The 8,710-nt window shown below is 42.1% G+C and overlaps 1 long non-coding RNA gene across 1 annotated transcript; it reads left to right on the plus strand.

Annotated features, from left to right (window-relative positions):
* The first annotated feature begins 888 nt into the window (after positions 1 to 888).
* Positions 889 to 5,536, plus strand: LOC137419068 (uncharacterized). Its single transcript, XR_010982760.2, has 2 exons — positions 889 to 1,021; positions 5,190 to 5,536. It is a non-coding gene; the product is annotated as an uncharacterized LOC137419068 (long non-coding RNA).
* The last annotated feature ends 3,174 nt before the right edge of the window (positions 5,537 to 8,710 follow it).

An 8,710-nucleotide genomic window follows, 5' to 3' on the forward strand; every position in this document is an offset into this window, starting at 1 on the left:
AATGGCCAGCGAGATGTTCACTTTAACAAGCATGTGGTTAGATTAACCGATTGGAGCAAAACATTGACCTTGGGCAAAAGAGAGGGTGAAGAGAACGGAGAGAGGGTTTGACAGCGTGGCAGAGCAGGATTTTGGGACCCGTGGGCTGAATGCTGCTTGGTCCAGTTGTGGAATCAGAGTCGAGGTTTGACAGAAACTTCTCCATCTTGTCGGGAGAGAAGGACACTAGCAGCTAGGTTCGACTGGTTAAGGTGCGTACAGAGTGAGATGGGTTTGGGACGCAAGATTTTGAGGTAAACACAGTTGAGGTATTCAGCTTTTTTGTGTGGTGTCAGGTGTGTGGCCGTTTTAGGTAAGGGTCTTGATGGAAGGGGAACAAACACCAGAAACATTTGACCAGACGTGACCAGGACTTGGAGGAGGGAGACAGGGTTGAGTGTTTAGTGTTGAGAGTAGGGAGGTATTATTTCCTGGCTCTCCTGGGGGTAGACACACAGTTATTCTGAGCTTTGTGAAAGGAAATCGACATATTTTTAACGCCATTAAATTCCAGAATTTTTTAAAATGTGTTTTTACAATCTTTATTTTAATTCTAATTCAATTATATGCTTGAACTCTGTTGAACAAAAATCGCCTTCTTGTCACTTCCAATAACCTGCGGTTTAGCAGTACTTGGACATGTTAAATAGGGTGGTGAATAAGGGTGATGTCGAAGTCTGCTTCGATAGTGCTTAACATCTGGAATTTTTACTTTTAATAATTTTTAACTTCTTTATTATATTTAAATTGAAGTATACATTCCATGACTTAACACGTTCTATGAACTCTCAAATGGTTCTTAATCTCATGTCACTGGAAATGACTGATGCTAATTTGTGCACAGGTGATCTCTATTTTTTAAATGTGGAAGGCAGACAACACAACGATTCATCTGTCACAGAAGATTCAAAATGCCTTTCTGCAAAGGAATGTTCAGATGATAGTCACATGACAAACGGAAGTGCTTCCTGTTTTGCAACTGGTGAGTGGAAATGTAAAAAATTAACATGCATATGATCTTTTGTGTGAAGAAAATATAAAATTTTCAGAAAAGTGTTAAATTGATCATTGGCTTGATCTCTGACCATCAATTTGGTTTCAGACCTGGTCACTCTACTCTGGACATGCTGCTTCTGCGTTCTCAACAATGGATGGAGGTCCTCAACGCCAAATAGGAAATTAGAGCTGTCTCCCTTGACATTTCACGTGCCTTCGATACAGTCTGGCACCCCGCTCTGCTCACAAAACTCTCCTCCTTTGGTATCCATGGAAATCTCCACGCATGGCTGGTGGACTTCCTCTCTAGTCGTAGTCAACGTGTGGCCCTGAATGGGTTTCTCTCATCTCCTCTTCCTGTTCAGGCTAGAGTTCCCCAAGGCAGTGTTCTGGGTCCTCTGCTTTTTCTGGTCTTCATCAATGATCTCTCTGACTCTCTTGAAAATCCTCTCTATCTCTTTGCTGACGACTCTACTCTCTGTTGCTCCATTCCTCATCCCTCAGATCGGCAGTCTGCAGTCTCCTCACTCTCTGCAGACCTGGACAAAATCACAGTCTGGGCAAACAAGTGGAACATGTCTTTCAATCCTGACAAATCTCACACTCTTACGATGTCTCTCCGAAAAGACCGACTGGACAACCCTCCCATCCACTTTCTGAATAACCCTCTCCAATAAGTTCTGTCACTTAAGCTTTTGGGTCTCACTATCTGCCATGATCTTTCCTGGGAAAACCACATTTAAAATCTGGCCTCCAAAGCCAGTCGCCGACTGGGCATCCTCCGTCGTGCGAAGCCCTTCCTTGGCACACCTGAGCTCCTCACCACATACAAGGCTTTCATCCGCAGCTCTATGGAATACTGCTCTCCACTCTGGTCTGGTGCTCCTGCCTCACACCTAGCTCCTCTCCACGCTGATGAAACCAAAGCGTTCAGAATCATTGGAATCTCCCGCGATGAAGCTAACTCCAAGGGCCTTTCACTCACTCACCACTGGCAGGTTGGTAGTCTTTCCGTCTTCTACCAACTCCTCTCTGGCCTTGCCCCCCCAGCTCTCTCTGGGCTATGTCCTCCAAATATTCCTACAGGTCTCACAAGATCTGCCTGCAACCCTCTTATGGTTACACTGCCAAAATCAAGACTTTCTGCTCACCTTCACTCCTTCATTCCTCTTTTCTCCCGCCTCTGGAACAAACTCCCTCACTCTCTTCAATCCCACTCCACCCTCCAGGTCTTTAAAACAGCTGATCCCCACCATCTCTTATCTTCCCCCATCCAAAACCTCGATCTTTTCTACCCCCGCTAATTTCACCCCAAATTATACACTTTTTTGAAATACCAACTTCTGTCCTGGAAGTCCTTGGTCTCCTTGTGTTTTATACCTTTCCCCCCCCCCCCCTCCTTCCCACGCCTCCTCCCCCCAAGCCCTCTCCCTCCGACACTTCTCCCTGCTCTCAAATGTTGTGTTTGTGTGCATCCCCTTCTCTCCCCATCTTGTCTTCCGCTCCCTCTTTTGATATATTTTGTTTGTCTGGTTGATTTGTTTGTAAAATAAATGTCAGCTCTTTCACGAGCCTCGATTCAGTATACAAAAAATATATATATATATTTGCATTTTGATTTTGACATAAAAAAATATGTTGTGTTCTTTGTTTCTGCAGAACAATCCAGAAGTAATATGGGACAAATAAGGGCCAGTCACAGCTTGACAATGAAGAAGAAGCCTTTTGTGAAGAAACAATCAAGACATCAAGACTGTCTGGGACTCGCAACACCAAGATCAATATTAAATTAAACAAACACATAAAGGTTGCAGGAAGGCGAATATGTTATCAGTGTAATGTGTGCAGAATGGATTTTGGTTCAACGAGTGACATCAAAACACACGTGGGGATCCACATTGGAAAACAGCCCAACAAGTGCTCTGTCTGTGATAAAGGTTTCTTTCAAAACGGCCATTTGAAATCGCATATGAAGATCCATACAGGAGAGCGACCTTACAAATGCTCCATATGTGAGAAAGGTTTCTCTCGAAAAGACCATTTGAAATCACATATGAGGATCCATACAGGAGAGCGACTGCACAAATGCTCGATATGTGCTAAAGGTTTCTCTCAAAGCAGCAATTTGAAAACACATTTGAGGATCCATACAGGAGAGCGACTGCACAAATGCTCGATATGTGATAAAGGTTTCTCTCGAAAAGTCGATTTGAAATTACATATGAGGATCCATACAGGAGAGCATCCTCACAAATGCTCGATATGTGATAACGGTTTCTCTCAAAAACACCATTTGAAATCACACATGAGGATCCATACAGGAGAGCGACCATACAAATGCTCGATATGTGATGAAGGTTTCTCACGAAAAGACCATTTGAAATTACATATGAGGATCCATACAGGAGAGAGACCGCACAAATGCTCGATATGTGATAAAGGTTTTTCTCAAAAACGCAATTTTAAATCACATATGATGATCCATACAGGAGAACATCCTCACAAATGCTCGATATGTGATAAAGGTTTATCTCAAAAAGGCGATTTTAAATTACATATGAGGATCCATACAGGAGAGCGTCCTCACGAATGCTCGATATGTGATAAAGGCTTCTCTCATCGTGGTAATTTGAATAAACATATGAAGATCCATACAGGAGAGCTGAAATCTGAAATACCAGGATATCAAAAATGAGGTTAAGAGGATTTCAAAATTGAAGTAACCTGAAGTTGTACCAGTGACAGTCGGAGCAAAAGGGAATCCAGATGATCAAGAAAACCCTAACTGAGTACTTAAAAAGCATTCCGGGGAATATCATGACAAACAAACTACAGGTGGAGGTTGTCAGAGGTTCAGTGATGATTATAAAACAAGTCCTTGGAACAAAGCTATGAGAATGAAGTTTCACAAACTGATTCATTAATAATAATCCTTTCCCCTGAAAAAGGAGAGAGGTTTAGAGTTCTGGGAGAAATCTGCCTCCCACTTCATAAAACCCGCATATGGAGATAACAGCCAACGAGAGCTTCCTTACAAATGCTCTATTTGTGACATGAGTTTTATTTCTAAACGGAGCTTGAACATCCATCGTGCAACCCACGCTGGAGTGCTCGCACAAAAAGTGCTCTGACCATGGAAAAAGTGTCCCTGATAAAGGTTTGTTAAATTCACATGGCATTACCCATACTGGGTTGTACGTGCCCTCCTTGTTTGCGATCCTCAGCAGTACGCAAGGTATTCAGTGAACCAGTAAGGAGAAAGCTGTCGTGAAGGTGTGCAGCCCTTTTGGCATATACCTTGTAAACACAACTACTCAGAGTACCATCTGTAACCCCTGACAACCAGCCAGTACTCCTGAATCCCTTGATCAAAGCCGTACAGCTGGCTGTCACCAGAATGTCCACAACAATGACTGCAAATTAGTGCCAAAAGACAACAAGAATCTCAAAATGCTAACCCATCTGTGTCCACCCTGAGCTCAAACTAAATTAAAAGAAAACTATCGCTAAAAAAAATTCACTTTATTCATTTGCTTCTCCATATCTTATTATAATAGAGCAAAGGGATATGGTTATTATGTTTGTATATTTGTGACGTAAATATCTTCTTCTTCTTCAAATTAAAATAACACCCAAAAACACAGTCCATGGATTTTTAATTAAGTACTGTTGGAATGTACCTTTTGACCCTTTAGACTGCAGAGACCCCTCAGACCTTTGATGACCTTTTAAGTCCCTGAAGACCCTTAAGACCACCAAGACCCCAGAATACCCCCAAAAAACCCTTAAAGACTCCAAATACCTGTGCGTAAATTTAATCTTAACTATTGATGAAAGCTTGTGTCCAACTCGGTTGAAGATAAAGCCGAGTTTTAGAAGTCATTTGCAGCCAGTTTTAATAAAAGCCAAACTTGCTGCAAGACGTATGGGGGGGGTGGGGGGGGGGGTAATAAATAACAACTGAAGTTGTTTCCCCTTCAAAGGCAACGTTTTAAGATATATTGGGATAGATTTACTATTGGAGAATCACATGTCACACGAAATGGATTTTAAATCGTGCACTAAAATCAAATGGGATAAGAACAAATCTATTATGATCTCATGCCACGTGGCAAAGCTTGGCATCTCAAGGCTTGGTCTTCCTTTGATGTCAGACAGCTTGGCAGAAACTGACGGAGGAAGAACTACATATTTACAACCAATATCTTGGAAATGCGGGTCTTGGAGAATGTTGTTGTCTCAGTACTTCGTGATGTCAATGTTGATATCTCCACAAGGTCCCCCTTGCTTCCTCCACCCTCCTCTTCTACCTTCTCCCAACCTCCTGCCTTGCCATTTCAAACACTCACAACCACCTCCTCCAAGATGAACAACTGAAGACTATGTAAATGATTTATGTACGAGGATTCTAGGAGAAACACGAGCTGGATGACTTATTCTTGTAACTGTTATATGCTTGAGTTTCCGTGTATTCCTGCTGTCATTAAAATCTCATACCATGCTTTTCTCCCTCTTCTGAGAGTAAATAGATGCTTCATGTAAACCACAATTAAATGGAAGAAGAATTAAGGTATAATTCTTCCAAAGACACTGAATGCCCAAAATACCACGAAGACCAAAAAGACGCAGAAGACAGATGTAATCATGCTTCAATAGCATGTAATTCATAGATGTACTCAGTGTAATTAATAGATGTACTCAGGTTTCCATATCATATAATTAATGGACGTAGTGTTCTGATATTTCAATAGTAAGGTATTTAAGAGACGTACTCAGGCTTCAGTGATTTGTAATTAATCGACGTACTCACATTTCAATAGCATCTCATTATAATAGAGCAAACGTATATGGTTATGTATGTATATTTGTGACCAAACCGTCTTCTTCTTCAAATTAAAATAACACCCAAAAACAGTCCATGAATTCTTAATTGCATCCTGTTGAAATATACCTTTTGAGCCTTTAGACTGCTGAGACCCCTTCGACGTTTTGACGACCTTTTAAGTCCCCCAAGACACTTCAGACCACCAACACTCATAAAGACCCAAAACACCCCAAAGATGCAAAACACCCCAAAGACCCTTAAACACCCCAATACCCTTAAAGACCCAGAGGAACCAAAAGACCTGTGAAGACGCAAAAGACCTTGTAAACTTCGTGCTGTAACTGTGACGTAGGTTCACGTGATCGGATCGAATCTCATCTGAGGGGTTTGCTCGGAGATTCTCATTTTATTATTTATACTGAGAAAGATCTGTATAACGTTTATTTAAAGATAAAATAATTTTCTGTTCGTTGATGACGGGAATGAAGAAAAGTTAAACGGGTTTTTATTAAATGTATGTTGAGGTATTTGTTCATTTAATGAGGTGTTTTTCGCTCGTTTTGTTTTATTCACTGCATTGTTTTATATCACATCACTAAACTTCATACAACGATGGTTAAACCTCATTCTTCCTTTCAACTACAAACCAGGCAGAAAGTTTTTCAAATTAACTTGTATATCCAATGTGACCTCCAAATGAGGAGGTGTTATAAAGGTTGTAGATTATGGATGGATGAGGGATCGATGTAGCGTTGGTATGGAAAAAATGTCGGTCCCATCTGCTACATCCAAAACGAAAGTTGGACTATCTTCTCTAAAAAGTCGATTAGACCAGAGATTCTCAACCGTGGGTCGCGACCATCAGTGGGCCGGAAGGTGCAACGTTGTGGTCCATGGACAGGACACCAACCTGAGAAGGCAGGTGATTAGTTTACCTCACGAGTGTTCGTAAAATTTCATTATATTAATGCTATTGAAAGAAAAAAAGTTATATTAATGCTAGTGTATTAATTTGTGATTGGAATGATAAGAAAATGTAGAGAGATTGAGTTTAAAGGTGAATCCGGAAATGATTTGAGGGTTTCCATCCGTAACATTCGCGGATTCAGTATTTGCAGTTTCGCCATTGACCGTATTTGGTTGATCAAAGCTGTTTCCGGTATGGAGAACATCTCGGGCATCTCGTGTTCACACGAAAAGGCAAGCTGCTGTATTTTACTTTTACTGTATTTTATTTTGACAAACGTCGACCGTTAACTGATAAGAAAAACAGATGATGGTGGCGAAACTTCAGGAACTGCTAAAAGGAGGTGAAACACATCGTCAGAAAATACGACCCAGGATATATTAAGTTTGCATTTACATAAACAGCGATTCAGTCAGAGCGGGCAATCAAGTTCATGTTACCTTTCACCACCACATACCTGTGCGAGTCAGGGTTTCACTTGTGACTGGCACAAAATCAAAGATGAGGAATAAACTGAAAGCAACTTTGAATGGTACCCTGCGAATCAGCCTCTCACCCATCCCACCTCGGATTGATCTGATTGCTTCCCAGAAGCAAACCCAAGTGTCCCACTCATGTAAGCAGCAATTTATATTTAAGGCTTAATTGTCTTAAATAAGGGACCAAATAAAGTTGTTATTATTATTATTATTAGTATTAATATATTTTATTTAATCCATTACTGCAGACAGCTACATATAACTAAGTTTCTGAGATGACAGGATTATGCGTGTTGAAACTGAAAAGTTTAACTTCCAGCAAAGTGGAGACTCCTTGGTGCAAAGTGGAGACTCCTTTGTGCAAAGTGGAGACTCATTGGTGCAAAGTGGAGACTCATTGGTGCAAAGTGGAGACTCATTGGTGCAAAGTGGAGACTCCTTGGTGCAAAGTGGAGACTCCTTGGTGCAAAGTGGAGACTCCGTGTTGCAAAGTGGAGACTCCTTGGTGCAAAGTGGAGACTCCTTGGTGCAAAGTGGAGATTCCTTGGTGCAAAGTGGAGATTCCTTGGTGCAAAGTGGAGACTCCTTGTTGCAAAGTGGAGACTGCTTGGTGCAAAGTGGAGACTGCTTGGTGCAAAGTGGAGACTCCTTGGTGCAAAGTGGAGACTCCTTGGTGCAAAGTGGAGACTCCTTGGTGCAAAGTGGAGACTCCTTGGTGCAAAGTGGAGACTCCTTGGTGCAAAGTGGAGACTCCTTGGTGCAAAGTGGAGATTCCTTGGTGCAAAGTGGAGACTCCTTGGTGCAAAGTGGAGACTGCTTGGTGCAAAGTGGAGACTGCTTGGTGCAAAGTGGAGACTGCTTGGTGCAAAGTGGAGACTGCTTGGTGCAAAGTGGAGACTGCTTGTTGCAAAGTGGAGACTGCTTGGTGCAAAGTGGAGACTCCTTGTTGCAAAGTGGAGACTCCTTGGTGCAAAGTGGAGACTCCTTGGTGCAAAGTGGAGACGCCTTGGTGCAAAGTGGAGACTCGTTGGTGCAAAGTGGAGACTCCTTGGTGCAAAGTGCAGACTCCTTGGTGCAAAGTGGAGACTCCTTGGTGCAAAGTGGAGACTCCTTGGTGCAAAGTGGAGACTCCTTGGTGCAAAGTGGAGACTCCTTGGTGCAAAGTGGAGACTCCTTGGTGCAAAGTGGAGACTCCTTGGTGCAAAGTGGAGACTCCTTGGTGCACGTGTGTGAGACAATTGCATTGAAAGGAAAAAAAAAACTGGTTTTTCAGTGTTCATGTGTATTAAACAAGAGGATCAACTCTGACCCTGAATGTGACATGATGCTGATGTCATGTGCGTACACTATGCCAACACATCACCTTCAAATTAGGATAGCATCCATGTGCTCCTCGGCTCTTTA

The sequence above is a fragment of the Myxine glutinosa genome, chromosome 1 (genome assembly GCF_964187855.1).
Source record: "Myxine glutinosa chromosome 1, kmMyxGlut1.1, whole genome shotgun sequence".
Classification (NCBI taxonomy): domain Eukaryota; kingdom Metazoa; phylum Chordata; class Myxini; order Myxiniformes; family Myxinidae; genus Myxine; species Myxine glutinosa.